Below are 26,381 nucleotides of genomic sequence, written 5' to 3'. Positions count from 1 at the left end.
GGCACTGACATTTATCCCGATACAGTGGTACCTCGACATACGAGTTTAATTCGTTCCAGACCAGAGCTCGTAAGTCGATCAACTCGCATCTCGAACGAATGCCTTTAGACTTTGTTTTTCGCGCTGAGATAACTGGAAGCAAGGAGATTCTTGCGCCACCTAGTGGAAGCTCGGCTCGTATCCCGAATTTGAGCTTGGGTGTCGAACAGAAATTTCGCTCGCATCATGGCTCGTAACTTGGAATACTCGCATGTGGAGCAGCTCATATCTAGAGGTACTACTGTACTAACTTTCTGACACATGAGTGATGCTATCTCTATCTTTTGTAAGGTTAAATACTATATGGAGATCCTGAAATTAATATCATTTTGAAGACACATGAATGGCTGATCTGCTATCAGTCCTAATAAAAATATACTGGTTCTGGAAAACATTTCTCTACATTAATGATATATGAAATTTGTTCTAAAGATATAGGTGGCTGCAATCATTCTATCCTTCTAAATTTATTCCAGCAATGATCAAATGAAAATATCTTTAACTTTATACACAACAGGTACCTGTAGATCACAACTTATTTGATTATATTCAATGATTGGTTATAGACTGTGTTTTTATTTGTTACAGGTAAATCTAGATTTGTTAAGGAATACTACACTGGTTTAGCCTCTTCATCTAGCAGACAAGGAGGATTGTGGGACTCATATCTGAAACACCAATCTTGGTGAGTATTTTGTCATATTTCTGTGGGATTCTGTGAAATATATTCAAATTCCAGGCGAGCACTTCATGAGATTACATCCTCTTCAACTAAATAATCTGGAGGTTTGTTTTATGATTTTTTTCTTCACATTCTAGTGAAGAAAGCAACTTTAATTTTCTCCTGTTGATACTGGAAATATGAAGCTTGAAAGATTAATTTAAATCAACATATATATAGAAGCATCATGAAATTGATTCCATTTTATAAGTGAATGAAAATAGTTCATACAAATAAAATGACTAGGCAGAAAATCCATTACTATGTTGGGAAGTCTGTTTTAATGATTGTATACTTCTTACCGTTCTTGTTTTCTACATTTTATGCTTATAAAATTTAATTGATCCTTGCATGCTGACTGGGAAATTCTGTGATCTGAAGTCCATAATCTTAAAGCTTCCAGTTTGAAAAACTATACTACAGGATGAAGGCCTTCTATCATGCTGGTCCATTGCAGTTTGATGGATAGATGTTTTTCAACTTCCCAGTCTAAAGCTGAAAGAGGGTGACCAATCCAAGGTCATCCATCCAGGTTCTGAGCCTAAGGAATACAATCATGTTCTCCCAACTACCAGTCCAGTATCTTAACCACTATACCAAACTGCTAAGAGAGTCAGAGCTATAAATCATTTCTAGTTTCTGGGAGAGTGGTTGACCTCCAAGCAATGCCCTTTATTGTTTATGACTCGGACACAAAGTCTAATCACAAATTAATTCAAGCTCTAATTATTTGTCTCTGACATTTATTATCTGTATCTCATTATTCTACACTGTTTAGCTTTCCAAGCCATGTCCAGCCTATAACTGCCTTAGCACCCAATGATCATTATAGAAAATATCCATGTCCACCTCATATGCATATAACTTGACTGAGATTTCAGGACTATAGAAGCAATAACTGATTCCAAGTAGACTTTACCTTGAAATCAATTATTTTGATTCCCTAACCCTAACCCTCACTGGTCCTGGAGGCTTGCACATTATTCTGAGAAATTTGCATTACGATGTGAGGTTACAATATTGGAATTCATTGTTGAAATATATTTTATACAACAACTATATAGCCAGTAGATGGCAGTGTTTCAAGTTTGGATCTATGGTATATACTCTATGCCCCTGATGGCGAACCTATTGCATGCATGCCACAGATCACATGTCAGCTCCAGCACATATGTGGGTATTGGCCAGCTGATTTTCAGTCTTCTGGAGGATGGGGGAAGACATTTTCAACTTACCCAGGCTTCAGGAAAGCCTCCAGACCCTGTGGATGGGGAAAAACGGACCCAACAGCCTAACCGGAAATTCAGAAATGAACTTCCAGTTGTGTTGTTTTTGACCTCCCTAGGCTTGGGATGACCTTCCCCTGTCCTCCATAAGGGTGAAAATCAGCTGAAATCCATTTTTCACCAACCACAGCCTCCAGAGTTCGGAAATGAACTTCCAGTTGGGCTCTTGGGTCTATTTTTTACCACCCACAGGCTACAGAGGCTTCAATGAGCCCTGTCAGCATGAACAGAGTTAGTACGGGGGGGGAGTCGTGCATATGTTGCTTTATGGGGGTGGGTACGATATCATGTGTGTGCACCCTTTTGGCACCCAAGCAAAGAAAGGTGTGCCATTACTGCACTATGCTCTTTTGTTCTAAGTAGAGTTTTCTGTTTCCTGCTACTGTTAAGTAGTTGAGCTGTAAAGCACATGATGACTGTTCTGTATGGTGTTTTATGTAAACAGACTTTCTAACGTACAGACAAAAGAAGGTCCATTTAAAGGATTGCATGTACTGAGCTGGATCAAAGAGCATATTTGATTCTACCTGCACCCTATGAAAATCCCTAAATCCTTCCCAATTATAAATAACTGCTGAGCCACAACCAAAATCTTTTCCAGGTGGCCTCAGGCCATGGATTAACTGCAAAGAATTAGCTAACCAAAGACAGCATTATTCTTAGTTGGTAAAGTAAATAATGCTCTCAAATGACTCCATTTCTTGGACATCCAATTGCAATTGGCATCTGCTTGATAACTTTAAAAAAGAGGATGAGAAGAAGAAGAACAATATCCAACAATACTGATAACAACATTATCAGTATTGTTGGAAAGGAAAAATATAGTGTTTTTAAGCAGAAGAAGAAAGAAGAAAGGTTGGAGGATAATATAACCTCTCCTTTCCTCTTCATTTTGGAGGTCAAAGTAATTTTGCAGAGTTTCTAAACCATCCCCTCCTCCCCCAAAAAGCAGAAAAATCAGAAAAAGCCCTCTTGCAAGGCCAAGAAATGAAACAGGATATAGAATTTGGTTTATGGGCATCATATCTGCCAAGAAAATTTATGTTTCAAGACACTTTATATGTCAACATTTTCTTGAATATGCACTGAAAGACTGATTGATAAGGATTTAGCCTGGATTTTATTAGTGTTTTGGTACAACTGTACTAGAAATGATCTCGTAAGAAAAGCATCTTACTTTCCCAGATGGGAACCTGCTGTTTGTTAACTGGATCAAACTAATCTGTATGTGTGTGTTTGACTGAAATCTTATCTACCTATTCTCTATAATTTAAAACAAGCTCCATAGGGATAACTCCATTGAGCAAACTGGTATATGCAAATATTCTATAAGATAGAACTTGCACCACAGTGAAGACACAGTGTAGGTATCAGTGACAGAAGATCACTGTTTTATTAAAAATAAATAAATAAAGGAGGGCACCTGTAGTAATTAATAATAATAATAATTTATTAGATTTGTATGCCGCCCCTCTCCGAGGACTCGGAGTGGCTCACAACAAATAAAAAATATCATATACAAATCCAATGTTAAAACAGTTTTAAAAAACCCCTATCATACAACCCAAACATACCATACATAAAGTCAAGGCAGCTAAGGATATATCAATTCCTCCATGCCTGGCAACAGAGATGAGTTTTCAAAAGTTTGCTAAAGGCAAAGGGGGTGGGGGCAGTCCTAATCTCCAGGGGAAGCTGATTCCAGAGGGCCGGGGCCACCATAGAGAAGACTCTTGCCCTTGGTCCCGCCAGACGGCATTGTTTCATCTACGGGACCCAGAGAAGGCCAATTCTGTGGGACCTAATTGGTCACTGGGATTCATGCAGCAGCAGGCGGTCCCGGAGGTATTCTGGTCTGTTGCCATGTAGGGCTTTATAGGTCATAACCAACACTTTGAACTGTGATCAGAAACTGATCGGCAGCCAGTGCAGGCTGCGGAGTGATGACGAAACATGGGCATATCTGGAAATGCCCATGATAGCTCTCACAGCTGCATTCTGCACGAGCTGAAGTTTCCGAACACTCTTCAAAGGTAGCCCCATGTTGCAGTTATCGAACCTTGAGGTGATGAGGGCATGAGCGACTGTGAGCAAAGACTCCCTATCCAAATAGGGCAGCAAATGGTGCACCAGGCGAATCTGGGCAAACGCCCTCCTCGCCACAGCTGAAAGATGGTTCTCTAATGTGAGCTGTGGATTGAGAACACCCAAGTTGCGGACCCTCTCCGAGGGGGTCAATAATTCTCAGCTATCTGCCAGTGCCCTCAGGCCTTAAATTCAGCCCCAGTGCTAACACTGCCACTGAGAAATGGCATCTCACGACTCATAACATAGCCAGCCATGCCAACACTATTCTGCAAAGTTTAGTTTAGTTTAGTTTATTAGATTTGTATGCTGCCCCTCTCCGAAGACTCGGGGCGGCTCACAACAGTAATAAGCAACAGTGTAACAATGGGACAAATCTAATAATAAAAAATATATAAAAATCCCAACAATTGAAAACCATACAGCACATACATACCAAACATGAAATATATAAAAGCCTGGGGGAGATGTCTTAGATCCCCCGTGCCTGTCAATACAGATGGGTCTTGAGTAACTTGCGAAAGACAAGGAGGGTGGGGGCCAGGGGGAGTTGGTTCCAGAGGGCCAGGGCCCCCACAGATAAGGCTCTTCCCCTGGGGCCCGCCAAACGACATTGTTTGGTCGACGGGACCCGGAGAAGGCCAACTCTGTGGGAACGTCCCAAATGCCCCCACTGACCTTTACCATTTTTCTCCCATTGCTGGCAGGCACACCCAGCCTATGTGAGGAAGCCGCTGTCTGTGCCAGGCCTTCTTCCTGGGGCCATCTTGTGCCATTCTCCAAGCACCAACGCTTCTCCAAATTGCGCAATGCTTTGGAAGCCTCATTCCCAACTGACCTACAAATTTTGGGCGAATGAAGCTTCTGAAGCAGGACATTATTTGCAGAAGGAATAGCATGAACAGCTTGGAGAATGGCACGGGCAGTCTCAGGAAGGAAATCTGCATTGGCCAGCTGCTGCCTCACATAAAACCAGGCATGCCTCTCAGCAGTAGGAGAAAAGTGCTGAAGGTCAGCAGGTCATGGGAGACCGGTAGTGAGTTCAATTGGGGCTTTGCAGCGCTGGTGTGGGGCTTAAGGGGTTGAAGTAAAAGCCTGGGGGCATTCGCAATGGTTGTAATTTTGGACATGGGTTGTAAATTTGGTTTTCACTTCTGGTTTGTAATTTCAAATAGTCTCTTAACAAATTGCCATAAGTCAAGGACTATTGGTAAGCGCAATGAGTAAGTATTCCCAAGACCAGAATAACACTTGGCTTTACCGGCATTGTAAAAATCATCCAACCAAAACAAAAAAGTGGTATTTACTATGGCCAACCTTCAGCTGTATTACCTAAATAGATTTACAGTATCTCACCTATAAGATTAGAATGCATAGGAGATTGTAACCTCCATTTGATAGAAACATAGAAACATAGAAGTTTGACGGCAGAAAAAGACCTCATGGTCCATCTAGTCTGCCCTTATACTATTTCCTGTATTTTATCTTAGGATGGATATAAATTTAATATTTATCTTAGGATGGATTTAAACTTAATATTAACCGCTCCAAACCTGACTGTAAAAAATATGACTTCAGTAACCGAGTTGTCGAAGCGTGGAACTCATTACCGGACTCCATAGTGTCATCCCCAAACCCCCAACACTTTACCCTTAGATTATCTACGGTTGACCTATCCAGATTCCTAAGAGGTCAGTAAGGGGCGAGTACAAGTACACTAGAGTGCCTTCCGTCCCCTATCCTATTGCTCTCCTATATCTCCTATACCTTTCTTCTATTCCTATATCTCTTCTTCTATTCTTTCATTGATATGTTCTATTACTATATCTTCTTTTCTATTATTCCTTAAATATATTTTAGTATGAGTATCTCCTCTATAACCTTCTTGATGTATTTTACTATGTGTATATCGATATATACCCACTAAAACCCTCATTGTCTATTGGACAAAATAAATAAATAAATAAAATAAATCTATGTTTATCCCAGGCATTTTTAAATTCAGTTACCATGGATTTACCAACCACGTCTGCTGGAAGTTTGTTCCAAGCATCTACTACTCTTGCAGTGAAATAATATTTTCTCACGTTGCTTCTGATCTTTCCGCCACTGTTATACTGCTTAAATTAGTCTAGTTTAGACCATAAATCTGATAATATCTTGCTATTTAGAATCTGGGTCTGATAAGAAGTCCAAAATATCTGAAGATGAGCAGGCTTTCTTTCATGGCTATGTAAGAATAGCAGCTTATCAGATTTAATTCATTTGCATACGAGCCATATGATCTCTGTTTGTTGATGTCACTGAATTAAAAGTAAGAAATGGCAACCTTATGGACAGTTAATTCAGTATCAGATGGAAATTTAAAAGAAAATAGAAAAGAAAAGAATAATCCTTTTAAATATGTGCCTTTTTGCCTGACTTGTCAGAACTCTACATGATAAAAAGTGACTGATAGTAACTTTACTGATGGATCAAGCATGACATGTGGCACAAGAAATACAAAGACAGAAATGATGAGAAATGTGCAGACAGATGCTTTTGGCAGCAACATTTTCAGAAGAGCATTTCGTACTTGACAGGCCTGTATTTCTTTTTAACGAATGGCAGTACTCGTGTCCACAACTCCCCAATTTGCATCCGTAATTCAGGGTTTGGGGTTGTTTTTAATTTATTCATTTATTTATTTATTAAATTTGTATGCCGCCCCTCTCCATAGACTCGGGGCGGCTCACAACAGTAATAGAAAAAACAATGTAGAATACAAATCTAATAATTAAAACTAAAACCCCATAATTTAAAAAAAAACATGCACACAACATACCATACATAAAGTTATATCAGTTCCCCCATGCCTGATGACAGAGGTGGGTTTTAAGGAGTTTATGAAAGGCAAGGAGGGTGGGGGCAGTTCTAATCTCAGGGGGGAGCTGGTTCCAGAGGGTGGGGGCCGCCACAGAGAAGGCTCTTCCCCTGGGACCCGCCAAACGACATTGTTTAGTCGATGGGACCCGGAGAAGGCCAACTCTGTGGGACCTAATCGGTCGCTAATATCCAGAGAATAAATGAAGTTAACCTTTATTTTATTAACCTTTTTGCTGTGATTGTTAAGTGCTTTTGTTTTTGATTGTTAAGCAGTTTCCTCCATTGATTTTGCTTGGCAAAATCCTCCTGGGAAGATTGCAAATGGCAATCATACAACCCCAGGATGCTGCAACTGTCATAGGTACATGCCAGTTGCCAAGCACCCAAATTTTATCATGTGACTGAGGGGATGCTGCAACAATTGTAAATATGAGGAAGTGCTTGTAATTCACTTCATTCAGTGCCATTATAATTCAAGCAGTCATTAAGTTAAATTAAATGGTCATAAGTCAAGTTTATTTATTTATTTGATTTTTATGCCGCCCGTCTCCTTAGACTCAGGGCAGCTTACAACATGTTAGCAATAGCACTTTTTAACAGAGCCAGCATATCCCCCCCCCCCAAATCCGGGTCCTCATTTAACCCACCTCGGAAGGATGGAAGGCTGAGTCAACCTTGAGCAGGTGATGAGATTTAAACCACTGACCTCCAGATCTACAGTCAGCTTCAGTGGCCTGCAGTACAGCTCTCTACCTGCTGCGCCACCCCAGCTCATAAATAGGAGTGCCATCAGGGGCAATGTATTAAAAACAATACCATGCCAAGTTCTTCCATTTGTGTTGACTTACATAGAACCTGAAATTCTATGTTCTACTGCTATGGTCATTTCCTTAATGTGCATAATTACCATATTATTTATTTATTTATTTGCTTGGGGTTTTTAAAAATGTAATCAACCTCATAACTACTTGAAACATATAGCAGTGATGGTGAACCTATATCATGGGTGCCACAAGTGGCACGCAAAGCCATATATGCTGGCACCCAAGCCGATGCCCTAGCTCAGTTCCAACTTGCATGTGTATGCCAGCCAGCTGATTTTTAGCTCACACAAAATCTCTGGGGGAGAATTTTTAGCTTCCAGAGAGCCTCTGGGGGGAGGGCTTTTTTACCCTCCCCCAGCCCCAGAGAAGCCTTTGGGGTCCACCAAAAGTTGGGAAACAGGCCATTTCTGGCCTCCAGAGGGTCTCCAGGGGGTGGGGGAAGCTCCATAAGATACACTTCCTGCTCCCTTATCGAATGAAAAATACATATCTCATTTTGTTTTGTAACTTTCCCCGGATCATTTTTTTTTTACTAATGTTGAGATTAATTGAAGCCCTGGGATTGTATTTGTTGCTCTCTGTCTGTGCCCCATCAAAATCTGTTTTGGCAGATTACCTTATGTCATACTCATTAAATTTGGTGGCAGATTATTTTTTTTTACATCTGCACCCTTTGCAAACATTTAAAGTATGAGTTACTCATGTTAGGAGATTCCAAACATGCGGTGGTTGTGCCAAAAATGCCAGTTTATATCTCCACTACAGCAACTAAAGTGCTGTGTGGCTTATATACTAAGACAGAACTATTAACACTGTGAAGCTCACTAAAATTATTAGTGGCTTCATACCATGATCTTAATTGGACATCATTTCAGCTATCTATGTAAAATAATATACCCTCACTCTACATGACATAGTAGTTTTAAGGCATTATTTATCCCTGATGATCTCTTCGGGTCTATGAAACCCAAAAATCAAAGTTTGAGAACTTGTAAAAAAATTTCCCTGCATATCTGAAACTTGAAATTTCATGACTTTGCATCATTTCAGGGGTTCTCTCTGTGATAATTTTTGGGGGGTTGGGGTCTTTTTTCTTGCTGAAAAAAAAGTTCTGTTCCTGGGTCACCCTGACCTGGACCGAAAACCCTTCATTTGAGGTGCTTATGTTTGGTCAATTTGAAAACCTTTTTCACTGGAAGGTAGTCTGAACATTTCTGCACACAATGATATGAAACTTGAACTGAAAAGAATGATGCTTATTGGTTTTTAATATCAGAAATAAGCCCCCCCCCCCCCCGGCTGCTTCACTTTAAAAAAAATTGAGTATAAGCCTATTTGAGTATAAGCATGGGGGTCCTTTATGAGCAAAATAAACCAATAAGCATAATTTTTTCAGTTCAATTTTCATTTCATTGTGTGCAGAAATGTTCAAACTAGTTTCCAATTGAAAAAAAAACTTTCAAAAAGGCCAAATGAACAATTTTCAATTTACAATGAACAATTTTCGGTCCGGGTCAAATAGACCCGGAACAGAAGATTAGTGAGGTTTTTTGAACAGAACAGCAGGGTTAAGATGTACTAGAATCCTTCAAGAATATTTATTCTGGAGAAACTATCTATGCATTGCATTTTAAGGGTTTGAAAAAAATTATTAGGTGATGAAGTATTATAAAATACAAAATACAAATAAATAGAAGAACAAAGTGGAAATGGGGAAGTGAAGTGAGGAAAGATGGGGGAAGAAGCATTGAGTCTCTTACAATAAAGTAAAACATTAACATCAAGATTAGACTGATTAATTTTTATTGAACTGACTTGTTCCTACTATTATGGAAAAACATTGCATTTTAATGTTAAACATAAAATGGTTCATAGCAACAGTTCTGGAGTAAAACATTTTCGGTTCTATTTCCAGATGTATTATTATGTGTTTATTTATTAAATGCACATAAAAACCATCTCCCCAGTAAGAGGATTATGGCACTGGAGATAGGATTTTCTGTTTGAATAAATAATCTATAATAGTTCAAGAGACCCTTCACTTTAAGGCAGGATGAGAAATGCCATTTTACCCCACATATTTAATTTTTAATAGTAACACTGTTGCTGTAAGCACCTTAATAGCAGCAACATTGGCCCCCAACCCAAGAAGCCAACTCACTAGACCAACTCAACTAGGTACTTCTCCATCAGTCTGAGAAGACATTCAGAATCATGCTAGCAAATGTTTTGTTCTAAAAATATTCCAAAAAGTTATACACAGAAAGAAACTTGGTGGGGCTGTAGCAGCTATCAATGAATTATATGAACAAAGAATAACTGGAAGAATTGGTCTGGACAGCAAGGCAATTTATCAGGGATGACCCTGTCAAATGAATGCACCTGAACTGAATTTCTTGTTTTAAGGTGTAACAACCTTTTCCATATACAGTTCATTTACTCTCTTTTACAACTGAGGCACATGTGTCTTTAACCTCCTTTATCTTCCTTCTAATCCAAAGACTGAATAAGAGCATCTAAGTTTTTATTCATGGCAAATAGCCATAGAAGGATTGGAGGGGTGTATTTATGAGATGATATATTCAACAGAGATAAGTTCAAATTTTTATTTAATGCAGAAATGCTTCAGTGGATACCCAGCACTCAGACAATCTCTATTGTAATCTACAAAATATTTATTGCATAGTTTATTTAAGCATATGCATAAATTCTACACGTACATATGCTGTTTACTCACATTTAGTGATGGGTGAACCCAATGGTGTTCGGGTTTGGCAAGTTCGGATGAACTTTACACAAAATTTGGCCGAACATGAACCGAACCCGAACCTGAATGGGAAATCCCACCAAGAGATTCCGGGGGCAGAGCTTTGACGTTACGTATACTGGCAGGTTGCTAAGGACGCCAAGGTGATCACTTCAATGCTCCGCCCCTGGAATCTCTTCGTGGGAGGGATTCCCCAGCTCCTTCAAAGGGAGGTCTTCACGTAAAAATAAACATTGTTATTTTTACGTGAAAGGACACCGCAGCGGCGCTGCAAGCAAAGGGCGTAAAAATAAACATTGTGCCGGTTTGGTTCGCCCATCACTACTCACGTTTCCCCGTTACAAATTGGCCCAGTTTGTATTGGTCTTGTAAGACAGTATGGCAAAGTCTGATGATATCATGAAAAAATACTGAAGTCCCTTACAACCTTTCTTTTAATCTCTTGCAAACATCATGTGCATATTCCTTTCAAAAATCATCTCAGGCCATTGTTGATTGCTCAGGAGCACCACCACCACCCCTCTGTTCAGGTGAGTGCTTCAGAACATGGATCTGGTCTTGACTAGTTTTCTTATGGTTTGATACATGCAGGGGTGGGCGCAGTGGGGGGAGAGGGGGGAGGGGGCGCAGTGGGGTAACAAAAATGGAGCTTCACCCCAGAGCAACCAATTTGAACTGAAAGATGTTGAAAGAAAATGCAGGGCGTCCTGCATAAGCCACGCCCACAGTGTGGCAGTAAAAATTTTGGTAGCCCTTCACTGGATACATGGCAATGCTTGCCTCCGGTAACTGGTATTCAAGTTAGTTGCTTCCATGCTTTTTACCATTGTCTGGAGATCTGAATTTTTCCTCAAATTCCCATTCCTCTGCATCTGCCAACATTTTACTTTTGGTTTGACGTATACATTTAAATACTGAACTGATTGAATGAGTTTTATTTATTTATTATTAAATTCATATGCTATCCATCTTGACTAGGCAAAGTGACTCTTTACTATTGCCCTAAAATGAAGTCCAACATGGAACTCTTTAAAATACCTGAAAAAGCTGAAAACTCAGTGAAGGTTAAACATGCATAAAATATGGACTGACTAATAAAGGCAGAAAAGAAAAACAAGAGGTGGGTAATAGAAGAAATGGAATGGAGGTATTTGAAAAAGGAATTGTCAGACTGCTGGAAGATCAAACACAAACATTGCACTCTGCAATGCGTTATTTTGAGGCCTTGTGTAATATTCAAAAAAGGAAATTAGGCTTTTAATTCTTTTATTCAACATACTGTTATGGTATCTCTTAAAAGGTAGTCATAGTTTCCTACTCTCCCTTTCTGCATTCCTTTATGTAAGAGGGTCATAGCATCTGAGTTACAAATTAATGTGATATGTAAAATAAGTTGTTTCAAATAAGATTTTTCAAAGATGAAATTCTTCAAAATCCCTATGTGGTTCTCATTATGTTTCCCTTATAGGTTTCTCAACAATCCAATATATGCACTAATCCTTTTTAAGACAAATTATAAAGGCTACATGGTACATTATACTGTATATATTTGACTACTACAGGGGGGTGGACAGAAAAATGGAAACACCTGACTTTTTGGCATCATAATGTTTGAACATGTTCAAATCAATCAAAACTTGACATATTTTAATGTTTTTTTAAAAAAAAAATCTGTTATTTGATATGTTTTTTTAAACTACCTTTTTTATATAGAAATTTAAGGAAATTGGTTATAACCTTCTAGAAATGGCAGACCTCTCAGACTTTCAAAGAGGCCAAATTGTTGATGCTCGAATAGCAGGCGCTAGTGTAACAGAAAGTGCCCGAATGTTTGGTGCTTCAAGAGGTAATGTCTCAAAAGTAATGACTGCTTTTGAGAGAGAAGGGAAAATGTCCTAAGCCAATTACAGGTGTGGTCAAAAGTCGAAGTTGTCTGAGAGAGACCGTCAGACTCTAAAGCAAATTGTTAGAGCGGATCGCAAGACCACGGCTCCTAAAATCACTGCAGAGCTCAATAGACACGTACAGAACCCAGTTTCCACAAAAACTGTTCAAAGGGAGCTTCACAAATCTGGATTCCACGGAAGAGCTGCAATTAGAAAACCTCTGCTCTCAAAGACAAATGTTTCAAAGCATTTAAAGCGGTGTAGAAACCACCAGAAATGGTCCCTCGAGCAGTGGCAAAATGTGATTTTTTCTGACGAATCATCGTTTACCCTTTTTCCGACCTCCGGTCCTGTTTACGTTTGGAGACAGACAAAAGAATCATTTCATCCAGACTGCCTTCTCCCAACCATCAAACAAGGTGGGGGTTCAGTGATGATCTGGGGTGCTATTTCTTGGAAATCCTCCAGGCCAATGTTTTCCCTTCATGGAAGAATTAACAGCCATCACTATTTAGGACTTTTGGCCGACCAAATTCATCCTATGGTTCAAGAACTGTTTCCAGAGGGGGATGCCATCTTTCAAGATGATAATGCACCAATCCATAGAGCAAGAATTGTTAAAGAATGGCATGAGGAACATTCTAATGAAGTTCAGCATCTCATCTGGCCACCTCAATCACCAGACCTCAACATTATTGAGCATTTATGGTCGATTTTAGAGATTCAAGTAAGAAGTCGATTTCCATCACCATCGTCTATAAAAGAACTGGAGGGTGCTTTAATGGAAGAATGGGCTAAAATTCCTTTGGAAACAATTCACAATTTGTATGAATCAATACCTTGGATAATTGATTCCGCAAAAGGTGGACCAACACCATATTAAAAGATATTTTGATGATTTTTCAAGGTGTGTCCAACCCTGTAGATATTTATTGCCGTATGTACAGAGGCCATTCCCATATAATGAAGAACCTTCCACTGTTGTCCCCGTTTCTAAACATATTTATATATATATATATATATCATCTCAGAAGGACTAAGATCCTTAAATAGAACTGTCCACAGCAAGCATTCATGAATTATGGTCGCTCAGGAACTGAGTATAGGCAGAATAGTGTACACTCTGAGAAAGAGGATATGCATAAAATGCTAGAACCAATACAGTATTTTGTGCAAAGTGTTTTATGGCATTGCATGTCAAACTCTTAAAATTGGCAATTTTGTTCTTTCCCCCCCTTTTTCTATTTATTTGGTTTTAATTAACCACATTTTTTAAAATGGTAATCATTGGTTTTATCTATCTTTATTTCAGACTTATCACAGTAATCCTATCAATTAGAGCATTTATTATTATTCTTAGGTACAAATGAAGAGTGGACTCTAAACAGCAGCTTGTGACAGACTTGGTGGGATTTGCAAGCTGGTATTCAAACTGTATTGATACAACCTTCTGCTGTATTGTTCCGATTATGCACAATTAAAGTCTTCACCAGGCACAACAGGATTCATTTCTAAATGAACAGAAGATATTTAGCACAAGCGGTGTGGTACCCAATGGTACTGAGATAGAATTATAATGACACTGGAATTGTAGCTAAATGTTCCTTGTTGCTACTACTGCACATGATACTCTGGGTCTCTACAAATTCTTTGTGGCTTAAAGAAATTCTGCTTAATTTAATTTTGTCATGTGGGAAAAAGTCTAATTACTTGATCACCTGTTTCTGCTTGGCATAGAGTTCTTCTTGCTTTTCTGACTTTGCCCTTCGGGATATGTATCTTCTTGCAAGCATCTGCTCCCCATATTCTTCTGTGAACATTGAGAGAGATGATTAATTTAAATGGGGTTTGCCATGGTTGATGGGCTTTAAATATGTCAATTTTTCATCCATCCCCACCCTTTTTTAGGTTATATCTACAAAAACTGTGGAGTCTTCAGAGCGAGGCAGCATACAAATCTAATAAATTATTATTATTCATTCATTTATTTATTTATTTATTTATTTATTTAATTGATTAATTTGTAGACTCAGGTCGGCTCACAGCAGTGATAGAAACAATGTACAATACAAATCTAATAATATTAAGTTAAAAACCCATAATTTAAAAAACATGCACACAACACACCATACATAAATTATATAGGCCTGAGGAAGATATTTCAATTCCACCATGCCTGACGGCAGAGGTGGGTTTTGAGAAGTTTACGAAAGGCAAGGAGGGTGGGGGCAATTCTGATCTCTGGGGCGAGTTGGTTCCAGAGGGCCGGGGCCGCCACAGAGAAGGCTCTTCCCCTGGGTCCCACCAAATGACATTGTTTAGTCGACGAGACCCGGAGAAGGCCAACTCTGTGGGACCTAATCGGTCACTGGGATTCATGCGGCAGGAGGCGGTACCAGAGATATACTGGTCCGATGCCATGAAGGGCTTTATAGATCATAACCATAACTGGAAACTGATCGGCAACCAATGCAGACTGCAGAGTGTTGGTGCAGACTGCAGAGTGTTTGGAAAGCCCATGATTGCTCTCGCAGCTGCATTCTGCACGATCTGAAGTTTCCGAACACTTTTCAGAGGTAGCCCCATGTAGAGAGTGTTACAGTAGTCGAGCCTCGAGGTGATGAGGGCATGAGTGACTGTGAGCAGTGAGTCCAGATAGGGCCGCAACTGGTGCACCAGGCGAACCTGGGCAAATGCCCTCCTCGCCACAGCTGAAAGATGTTTCTCTAATGTGAGCTGTGGTTCGAGGAGGACGCCCAAGTTGCGGACCCTCTCTGAGGGGGTCAGTAATTCCCCCCCCCCAGGGTAATGGACGGACAGATGGAATTGTCTTTGGGAGGCAAAACCCACAGTCACTCCGTCTTACCAGGGTTGAGTTTGAGTCTGTTGACACCCATCCAGACCCCAACAGCCTCCAGGCACCGGCACATCACTTCCACTGCTTCACTGACTGGACATGGGGTGGAGATGTAAAGCTGGGTATCATCCGCATACTGATGATACCTCACCCCATGTCCTTGGATGATCTCACCCAGCGGTTTCATGTAGATATTAAATAGCAGGGGGGAGAGGACCGACCCCTGAGGCACCCCACAAGGGAGAGACCTAGAGGTCGACCTCTCCTCCCCCCCCCACTAACACCAACTGCGACCGACCAGAGAGGTAGGAGGAGAACCACTGAAGAACAGTGCCTCCCACTCCCAACCCCTCTAGCCGGTGCAGAAGGATATCATGGTCGATGGTATCGAATGCCGCTGAGAGGTCAAGAAGCGTCAAGATCATCCATCAGCGTGACCAAAGCAGCTTCCGTACTGTAGCCGGGCCTGAATCCTGACTGCTGAGGGCCTAGATATTATTCTGCAAGGGCAACTTTTCTCTTGATATTGAGTTTTTCTCATTAGCTTAACAGAGCCATAGTAAAACCATAAGATGGTTTCATGTCTTCAATCGGCTGCTGTACTACCTTCAGATGTTCGTGTATGCCAAACAGATGTAAATAAGCATAATCAAATGGTACTTCTACAAATAAACAGTTAAGGAAGAGGTCATTTTTATAAGAAAGTTGCGGCCCTATCTAGACCGGGACTCATTGCTCACAGTCACTCATGCCCTCATCACCTCGAGGTTTAACTACTGTAACGCTCTCTACATGGGGCTACCTTTGAAAAGTGTTCGGAAACTTCAGATCGTGCAGAATGCAGCTGCGAGAGCAGTCATGGGCTTTCCTAAATATGCCCATGTCACACCAACACTCCGCAGTCTGCATTGGCTGCTGATCAGTTTCTGGTCACAATTCAAAGTGTTGGCACTTCAGATCACAGAGAAGGAGAGGAAGGTAGTCCTTTTTTACTTTTTGCATTTTGCATTTTTGGAATTCAAGGAGGAGGGGGAGATTTAACTGGCTGGAACAGACAAAGGGAAGGATAAAAACAGGAAAAAGCCATTTTAATTTGCACTTCAGATCACAGAGAAGGAGAGGAAGGTAGTCCTTTTTTACTTTTTGCATTTTGCATTTTTGGAATTCAAGGAGGAGGGGGAGATTTAACTGGCTGGAACAGACAAAGGGAAGGATAAAAACAGGAAAAAGCCATTTTAATTTGCACTTCAGATCACAGAGAAGGAGAGGAAGGTAGTCCTTTTTTACTTTTTGCATTTTGCATTTTTGGAATTCAAGGAGGAGGGGGAGATTTAACTGGCTGGAACAGACAAAGGGAAGGATAAAAACAGGAAAAAGCCATTTTAATTTGCACTTCAGATCACAGAGAAGGAGAGGAAGGTAGTCCTTTTTTACTTTTTGCATTTTGCATTTTTGGAATTCAAGGAGGAGGGGGAGATTTAACTGGCTGGAACAGACAAAGGGAAGGATAAAAACAGGAAAAAGCCATTTTAATTTGCACTTCAGATCACAGAGAAGGAGAGGAAGGTAGTCCTTTTTTACTTTTTGCATTTTGCATTTTTGGAATTCAAGGAGGAGGGGGAGATTTAACTGGCTGGAACAGACAAAGGGAAGGATAAAAACAGGAAAAAGCCATTTTAATTTGCACTTCAGATCACAGAGAAGGAGAGGAAGGTAGTCCTTTTTTACTTTTTGCATTTTGCATTTTTGGAATTCAAGGAGGAGGGGGAGATTTAACTGGCTGGAACAGACAAAGGGAAGGATAAAAACAGGAAAAAGCCATTTTAATTTGCACTTCAGATCACAGAGAAGGAGAGGAAGGTAGTCCTTTTTTACTTTTTGCATTTTGCATTTTTGGAATTCAAGGAGGAGGGGGAGATTTAACTGGCTGGAACAGACAAAGGGAAGGATAAAAACAGGAAAAAGCCATTTTAATTTGCACTTCAGATCACAGAGAAGGAGAGGAAGGTAGTCCTTTTTTACTTTTTGCATTTTGCATTTTTGGAATTCAAGGAGGAGGGGGAGATTTAACTGGCTGGAACAGACAAAGGGAAGGATAAAAACAGGAAAAAGCCATTTTAATTTGCACTTCAGATCACAGAGAAGGAGAGGAAGGTAGTCCTTTTTTACTTTTTGCATTTTGCATTTTTGGAATTCAAGGAGGAGGGGGAGATTTAACTGGCTGGAACAGACAAAGGGAAGGATAAAAACAGGAAAAAGCCATTTTAATTTGCACTTCAGATCACAGAGAAGGAGAGGAAGGTAGTCCTTTTTTACTTTTTGCATTTTGCATTTTTGGAATTCAAGGAGGAGGGGGAGATTTAACTGGCTGGAACAGACAAAGGGAAGGATAAAAACAGGAAAAAGCCATTTTAATTTGCACTTCAGATCACAGAGAAGGAGAGGAAGGTAGTCCTTTTTTACTTTTTGCATTTTGCATTTTTGGAATTCAAGGAGGAGGGGGAGATTTAACTGGCTGGAACAGACAAAGGGAAGGATAAAAACAGGAAAAAGCCATTTTAATTTGCACTTCAGATCACAGAGAAGGAGAGGAAGGTAGTCCTTTTTTACTTTTTGCATTTTGCATTTTTGGAATTCAAGGAGGAGGGGGAGATTTAACTGGCTGGAACAGACAAAGGGAAGGATAAAAACAGGAAAAAGCCATTTTAATTTGCACTTCAGATCACAGAGAAGGAGAGGAAGGTAGTCCTTTTTTACTTTTTGCATTTTGCATTTTTGGAATTCAAGGAGGAGGGGGAGATTTAACTGGCTGGAACAGACAAAGGGAAGGATAAAAACAGGAAAAAGCCATTTTAATTTGCACTTCAGATCACAGAGAAGGAGAGGAAGGTAGTCCTTTTTTACTTTTTGCATTTTGCATTTTTGGAATTCAAGGAGGAGGGGGAGATTTAACTGGCTGGAACAGACAAAGGGAAGGATAAAAACAGGAAAAAGCCATTTTAATTTGCACTTCAGATCACAGAGAAGGAGAGGAAGGTAGTCCTTTTTTACTTTTTGCATTTTGCATTTTTGGAATTCAAGGAGGAGGGGGAGATTTAACTGGCTGGAACAGACAAAGGGAAGGATAAAAACAGGAAAAAGCCATTTTAATTTGCACTTCAGATCACAGAGAAGGAGAGGAAGGTAGTCCTTTTTTACTTTTTGCATTTTGCATTTTTGGAATTCAAGGAGGAGGGGGAGATTTAACTGGCTGGAACAGACAAAGGGAAGGATAAAAACAGGAAAAAGCCATTTTAATTTGCACTTCAGATCACAGAGAAGGAGAGGAAGGTAGTCCTTTTTTACTTTTTGCATTTTGCATTTTTGGAATTCAAGGAGGAGGGGGAGATTTAACTGGCTGGAACAGACAAAGGGAAGGATAAAAACAGGAAAAAGCCATTTTAATTTGCACTTCAGATCACAGAGAAGGAGAGGAAGGTAGTCCTTTTTTACTTTTTGCATTTTGCATTTTTGGAATTCAAGGAGGAGGGGGAGATTTAACTGGCTGGAACAGACAAAGGGAAGGATAAAAACAGGAAAAAGCCATTTTAATTTGCACTTCAGATCACAGAGAAGGAGAGGAAGGTAGTCCTTTTTTACTTTTTGCATTTTGCATTTTTGGAATTCAAGGAGGAGGGGGAGATTTAACTGGCTGGAACAGACAAAGGGAAGGATAAAAACAGGAAAAAGCCATTTTAATTTGCACTTCAGATCACAGAGAAGGAGAGGAAGGTAGTCCTTTTTTACTTTTTGCATTTTGCATTTTTGGAATTCAAGGAGGAGGGGGAGATTTAACTGGCTGGAACAGACAAAGGGAAGGATAAAAACAGGAAAAAGCCATTTTAATTTGCACTTCAGATCACAGAGAAGGAGAGGAAGGTAGTCCTTTTTTACTTTTTGCATTTTGCATTTTTGGAATTCAAGGAGGAGGGGGAGATTTAACTGGCTGGAACAGACAAAGGGAAGGATAAAAACAGGAAAAAGCCATTTTAATTTGCACTTCAGATCACAGAGAAGGAGAGGAAGGTAGTCCTTTTTTACTTTTTGCATTTTGCATTTTTGGAATTCAAGGAGGAGGGGGAGATTTAACTGGCTGGAACAGACAAAGGGAAGGATAAAAACAGGAAAAAGCCATTTTAATTTGCACTTCAGATCACAGAGAAGGAGAGGAAGGTAGTCCTTTTTTACTTTTTGCATTTTGCATTTTTGGAATTCAAGGAGGAGGGGGAGATTTAACTGGCTGGAACAGACAAAGGGAAGGATAAAAACAGGAAAAAGCCATTTTAATTTGCACTTCAGATCACAGAGAAGGAGAGGAAGGTAGTCCTTTTTTACTTTTTGCATTTTGCATTTTTGGAATTCAAGGAGGAGGGGGAGATTTAACTGGCTGGAACAGACAAAGGGAAGGATAAAAACAGGAAAAAGCCATTTTAATTTGCACTTCAGATCACAGAGAAGGAGAGGAAGGTAGTGGCCCGCGCGCCTAACGGCGCGCGAATCATATAACTATAAACCAAAATCAGCAAAGTTTGGTAGCAATAGGGGTTGTGGATTTTATTGCTAAGTACTTGTATTTCAATACATTGTTAAGATGACTGGCTTGGTGCAGTGTAACACTTGTTTGGCTGTTGTCTTCCGTAGTACCTTGTGGAACTTGGGGTACTGCCCTCTTTGCATTAGGACATCTAGGTTAGATGGCGAGATCTCTAGATTGCAGTCCTTAGTTTGTAGCTTGCAGTCAGAAGTGGAAAGATTGTCCCAGCCACGTGCTGTAATGCAGCCATGTGTCCAGCCTCCACTTCCACAGCGCCACCCGAGGAGGAGGGCTGTGTGGACAACTGTCGGTTCAGGAAGATTGCGTGCAGTTGAGCAAAAACATAGTAATTTTGGTCTCTCTTTATCGAATTCCTATACTGTTCTTGCGGATTTAAATAGTAAGGATGTTGGAGATATTAGCAAGGCCCCTCAGGCAGAGAATGAGGGGATATTCAAAGGGGAAGTTGTTGTAAATGTCACCAAACCATCAAGTGCAGTTAGTAGAAATATAAAGAGGACACATTTTCTTGTGGGTGATTCGACTGTTAGAGGTGTTGATTTGGGACAGAGTAAGGACGTGGTGAAGGTGCTGAGGTGTCTCCCAGGGGCCACTGCCAGCAGGGACAGGAGGAGGATTACAAACATTGTCAAGGCTGTGAGTAAAGGTAATAACATTGATGTGGTGGTGCATCTTGGCACAAATGATTTGTCCCAGAGAAATGTCAATGTAGTAAAAAGAAATTTTCAATGTCTAAGTGTGGAGCTGGGTAAAATAGCAGATTCAGTGACTTTCTCAGAGGTGTTACCGGTTTGTGGCCAAGAGGATAAAACAACGTGTATCATAGAGTTTAATGTGTGGTTAAAGCAGTGGTGTAAAGCTGAAGGTTTTGGCTATGTAAGTCATGATGTCAGTAGGTGGTCTAATAGGGAGTTGTTTAAGAGGGATGGTTTGCATCCATCATACAGAGGTACCCAGGTACTCGGTGAGGAATTCAGAACTTTTTTGGACAGGCATTTAAACTAGGTAAAGGGGACAGAGATGTAACTGATGTGGGTGATTTCTGTCCCCGACCAATGAGGATAAAGCAGTTTTTGGAAGCTTATGAAAAGGGAGCTGCAAATAAAATAGATGTAGTTGTTGATGATAAGGGGCAAACTAATAATGAAAATAATGTTCTTCGTGTAATGTGCACGAATGCTCAAAGCTTGAGCAACAAGCTCTGTGAATTAATGGCCATAATATCTAGAGATAATTTGGACCTGGTTGCCATAACTGAGACATGGTTTAAGGATTCTAATGAATGGGAAATATCCATACCAGGACATACACTGTATAGGAAGGATAGAATAGAGAGAAGGGGAGGTGGAGTAGCCATTTATGTTAAAGAAACTCTAAAAACAACACTAATTCAAAATACATGTCAAGATCTAGAAACCCTCTGGATTTGCATGCAAAATAAAGACGGTTCTGTCATTAGAATTGGGGTGATCTATAGGCCTCCAGGGCAATCTGAGGAATATGACAACAAGATGGTGGATGAAATTACCCAAATGGCAGTAAAGGGAGATATTGTGGTTATGGGTGATTTCAACATGCCTGATGTTGACTGGAATATCCCCAGTGCCCTTACATGCAAAAGTAAGAATATAGTAGAGGCCTTTACAGGAGCAGCTCTGGCACAGCTGGTTAAGACACCAACTAGAGGGGAGAATATTCTAGATTTAGTTTTTACGAATGGGAATTGGGTTTCAGATGTCAAGGTGGGAGAAAATTTAGGTTGCAGTGACCATCTATGTTTGTGGTTTGATGTAAAAACTCATTGTGAGCAATCCTATAATGCAACCAAAGTATTGGATTTCAGAAAAACAAATTTTAATGCAATGGGGGAATATTTAGATAATGAATTAAAGGGGAGGGATAAAATGGCAGGAGCGAGCACCCAGTGGACTGTATTTAAAAAGGCCATCTTAAAAGCCACTGGACTGTATGTAAGACAAATAACTAAAGGTAAAAGGAAGAAGAAACCGCTATGGTTTAGCAATGATGTAAGGACTATAGTCAATGAAAAAAAGGCTGCCTATAGGAGGTATAAAGAGTCTGGAAGTATAGCTGATAGGGAGGTGTATAAAATGAGACAGAAGGAGGCGAAACAGATAATATATGCTGCTAAAGCCTCAAAAGAGGAAGAAATTGCCAAATCTCTAAAGAAGGGGGATAAAACCTTCTTCAGATATATTAGTGATAAGAAGAAGAAAAACTGCGGCATCACGAAGCTTAGTACCGGGAAAAATACATGCATTAATGGGAATAAGGAGATCGCTGACCATTTCAATAGCTACTTCTGTTCAGTTTTCTCAAAAGACACCTTACAAAATAATAGTATAGAGGGATATAGCATTGCCTCCAACTGTACGGATTCAGCTCCAGTGATCTTAGAAGCCGATGTCTTAGAAGAACTTGAACGATTAAAGATAAATAAGGCAATGGGTCCAGATGGCATCCACCCCAGAGTTCTTAAAGAACTCAGATCTGTCATTGCTACCCCCCTGACTGATTTGTTTAACCAATCCTTGTTAACAGGAGATGTTCCTGAGGATTGGAGAATGGCAAGTGTTGTGCCTATCCACAAGAAGGGCAGTAGAGAAGAAGCTGGTAACTACAGGCCAGTTAGCTTGACATCAGTTGTCGTTAAAATGATGGAGACTCTACTGAAAAAGAGGATAAATCAGCACCTAAAAAACAATAAATTATTGGACCCAAATCAGCATGGCTTTACTGAAGGCAAATCATGTCAGACTAATCTCATTGATTTCTTTAACTATGTCACAAAGGTGTTGGATGAAGGTGGTGCCGTGGATATTGCCTACCTGGACTTCAGCAAAGCCTTTGATACGGTTCCACATAAAGAGCTGATAGATAAATTAGTGAAGATTGGACTTAATCCCTGGATAGTTCAATGGATTTGCAGCTGGCTGAAGCATAGACACCAGAGGGTTGTTGTGAATGGCGAGTATTCTGAGCAGAGTCAGGTTACAAGCGGTGTGCCACAAGGGTCTGTTCTGGGTCCTATTCTTTTTAATATGTTTGTGAGTGACATAGGGGAAGGTCTGGTAGGGAAGGTTTGCCTATTTGCCGATGACTCTAAAGTGTGCAATAGGGTTGATATTCCTGGAGGCGTCGGCAATATGGTAAATGATTTAGCTTTACTAGATAAATGGTCAAAGCAATGGAAACTGCAGTTTAATGTTTCCAAATGTAAAATAATGCACTTGGGGAAAAGGAATCCTCAATCTGACTATTGTATTGGCAGTTCTGTGTTAGCAAATACTTCAAAAGAAAAGGATTTAGGCGTAGTGATTTCTGACAGTCTCAAAACGGGTGAACAGTGCAGTCAGGCAGTAGGGAAAGCAAGTAGGATGCTTGGCTGCATAGCTAGAGGTATAACAAGCAGGAAGAGGGAGATTATGATCCCGCTATATAGAATGCTGGTGAGACCACATTTGGAATACTGTGTTCAGTTCTGGAGACCTCACCTACAAAAAGATATTGACAAAATTGAACGGGTCCAAAGACGGGCTACAAGAATGGTGGAAGGTCTTAAGTATAAAACGTATCAGGAAAGACTTAATGAACTCAATCTGTATAGTCTGGAGGACAGAAGGAAAAGGGGGGACATGATCGAAACATTTAAATATATTAAAGGGTTAAATAAGGTCCAGGAGGGAAGTGTTTTTAATAGGAAAGTGAACACAAGAACAAGGGGACACAATCTGAGGTTAGTTGGGGGAAAGATCAAAAGCAACATGAGAAAATATTATTTTACTGAAAGAGTAGTAGATCCTTGGAACAAACTTCCAGCAGACGTGGTAGATAAATCCACAGTAACTGAATTTAAACATGCCTGGGATAAACATATATCCATCCTAAGATAAAATACAGAAAATAGTATAAGGGCAGACTAGATGGACCATGGGGTCTTTTTCTGCCGTCAGACTTCTATGTTTCTATGTTTCTATGTTGGTTATGACCTTTAAAGCCCTTCATGGCATCGGACCAGAATATCTCCGAGACCGCCTCCTGCCGCACGAATCCCAGCAACCGATTAGGTCCCACAGAGTGGGCCTTCTCCGGGTCCCGTCAACTAAACAATGTCGGTTGGCGGGCCCCAGGGGAAGAGCCTTCTCTGTGGTGGCACCGGCTCTCTGGAACCAACTCCCCCCGGAGATTAGAACTGCCCCTACTCTTCCTGCCTTCCATAAACTCCTTAAAACCCACCTTTGCCGTCAGGCATGGGGAAATTAAACATCTCCCCCTGGGCACGTTTAATTTATACATGGTATGCTTGTGTGTGTGTCTGTTTGTATATGGGGTTTTTTAAATCTTTAAATATTTTAATTAATTGGATTATTATGATTTGTTTCACTTGTTGTGAGCCGCCCTGAGTCTTCAGAGAGGGGCGGCATACAAATCCAAATAATAAATAATAAATAAATAAAGTTGGTGGAATTATGTTTATTTTCTCCTACTGGCCCCCACTTTGCATTATCCCATTGCTTGTATTCACCAGATCCTTGACTTTCAGATCACATGATAGCAAAACAAACACTTCATATGGGAAAAACACTGTTAGGAATGAGGACTATTGAATATATAATCGATTCAGCCTTGCTTCGTGTTTCCCAAAAGATGTATGAGTGTTTTATTTTTATTTATTACTTTTATTTATTAATTGAATTTGTATGCCGCCCCTCTCCGAGGATTCGGGGCGGCTCACAACATATCATAACAACATAACAATACATCTAAAAATCCAATTAATAGGGCTCAAAATACTTAAAAACTCTAATATAATTTTTAAAAAAACATTCATCACCATTCTCTCAATCAAACATACTAAACATTTGTTGATCAGAGGGCTAAGATCTAATGATCCTAAGCCATTAGATTTATGGGCTTTCTACAATTAAAACCCGAAAGAATTGGAAAAACAGTAATTTAAGGATAATAGGATGTCTGACTGCCTTCGCAGTGTTTAGAATAGAATAGAATTCTTTATTGGCCAAATGTGATTGGACACACAAGGAATTTGTCTTAGAAGAAACATAGAAGATTGACAGCAGAAAAAGACATCATGGTCCATCTAGTCTGCCCTTGTACTATTTCCTGTACTTTATCTTAGGATGGATATATGCTTATCCCAGGCATGTTTAAATTTAGTTACTGTGGATTTACAAACCAGGTCTGCTGGAAGTTCATTCCAAGCATCTACTACTCTTTCAGTAAAATAATATTTTCTCACGTTGCTTCTGATCTTTTCCCCAGATTGTGCCCCCTTGTTCTTGTGTTCACTTTCCTATTAAAACACTTCCCTCCTGAATTTTATTTAACCCTTTAACATATTTAAATGTTTCAATCTTTAGTGCATATGCTCTCAGTATACATAAAAGAAAATATACATTTGTCAAGATTCATGAGGTACAACACTTAATTATTGCCATAGGGGTCAAATAAGCAATCAGGAAACAATATTAATAGAAATCTTAAGGATACAAACAACAAGTTACAATCATACCGTCATAAGTGGGAGGAGATGGGTGATAGGAACGATAAGAAAAAATAGTAGTGATAGTAGTGCAGTAAATAGTTTGACGGTGTTGAGGAATTATTTGTTTAGCAGAGTGATGGCATTCAGGAAAAAACTGTTCTTGTGTCTAGTTGTCTTGATGTGCAGTACTCCATAGTGACATTTTGAGAGTAGGAGTTGAAACAGTTCATGTCCAGGATGTGAGGGGTCAGTAAATATTTATTTATTGCTTTTACATCATTTTTCCAAGCAATAAAAGTTAACAAAGAGCAACAGCATTTTTATTGGTAAATTCTCCTTGCCAGTTCTTAAGAACATCCTATTGATACAATCTAGATGCAATCACGTATCAGCCAGGGATTGTGTCCTACGTCATCCTGGTGTAGGAACTGGATGAAATCATGTAGGCGTGTGAGGTCTGCTTGAGGTGGGCAGTTTGCTGCACAGAACCTCTACCCGACCTCTATCTCTACAAAAGCCCATGGTGAAAGAAGAAATATCATTTCTCAACTGGTTAGATTTCAGAAGTTATCCATATTGTTGAAGCATTTGGGTCTGTATAGATTTATTCTATCTGAAGATAGCCAGCTACAACGCACCGCTTACTTCAACAATGCCACAATCTGTCCTGCTGTCAATAAATTATCTTTCTCTCTCTTTCTCATCTGAATACGCTCCCAGTTCTTTCAATATTCTTTTACTCTGCATGTACCTGAAAACATGTCTTCATCATTTTTTGAGCCTTTCCGTTCTCAGTCAGGGATCTTGTTATCGCTCTGACACCCTCTCATTTCATTGCAGTCCTGTAAGCTTTCTACCAGCTCTCAATTCCTCTTGTATCTTTTATACCAGTGATTTTCAACCTTTTTTGAGCCGCAGCACATTTTTTTA

General features: G+C 40.0%; 1 protein-coding gene across 1 annotated transcript in view; it reads left to right on the top strand.

Moving 5' to 3' along the window:
* The first annotated feature begins 627 nt into the window (after positions 1-627).
* Positions 628-26,381, top strand: part of RALY (RALY heterogeneous nuclear ribonucleoprotein) — a 230,888-nt gene continuing 205,134 nt past the window's right edge. Inside the window, exon 1 of the mRNA XM_070744867.1 lies at positions 628-724. The gene's annotated coding sequence lies outside the window, so the exon portion shown is untranslated. The remainder of the gene's footprint in view (positions 725-26,381) is intronic.

The sequence above is a fragment of the Erythrolamprus reginae genome, chromosome 3, assembly GCF_031021105.1.
Source record: "Erythrolamprus reginae isolate rEryReg1 chromosome 3, rEryReg1.hap1, whole genome shotgun sequence".
In the NCBI taxonomy this organism is placed as follows: domain Eukaryota; kingdom Metazoa; phylum Chordata; class Lepidosauria; order Squamata; family Dipsadidae; genus Erythrolamprus; species Erythrolamprus reginae.
The sequence above is the reverse complement of the archived record's forward strand: the minus strand, read 5'-3'. Positions and strand labels throughout refer to the sequence as shown.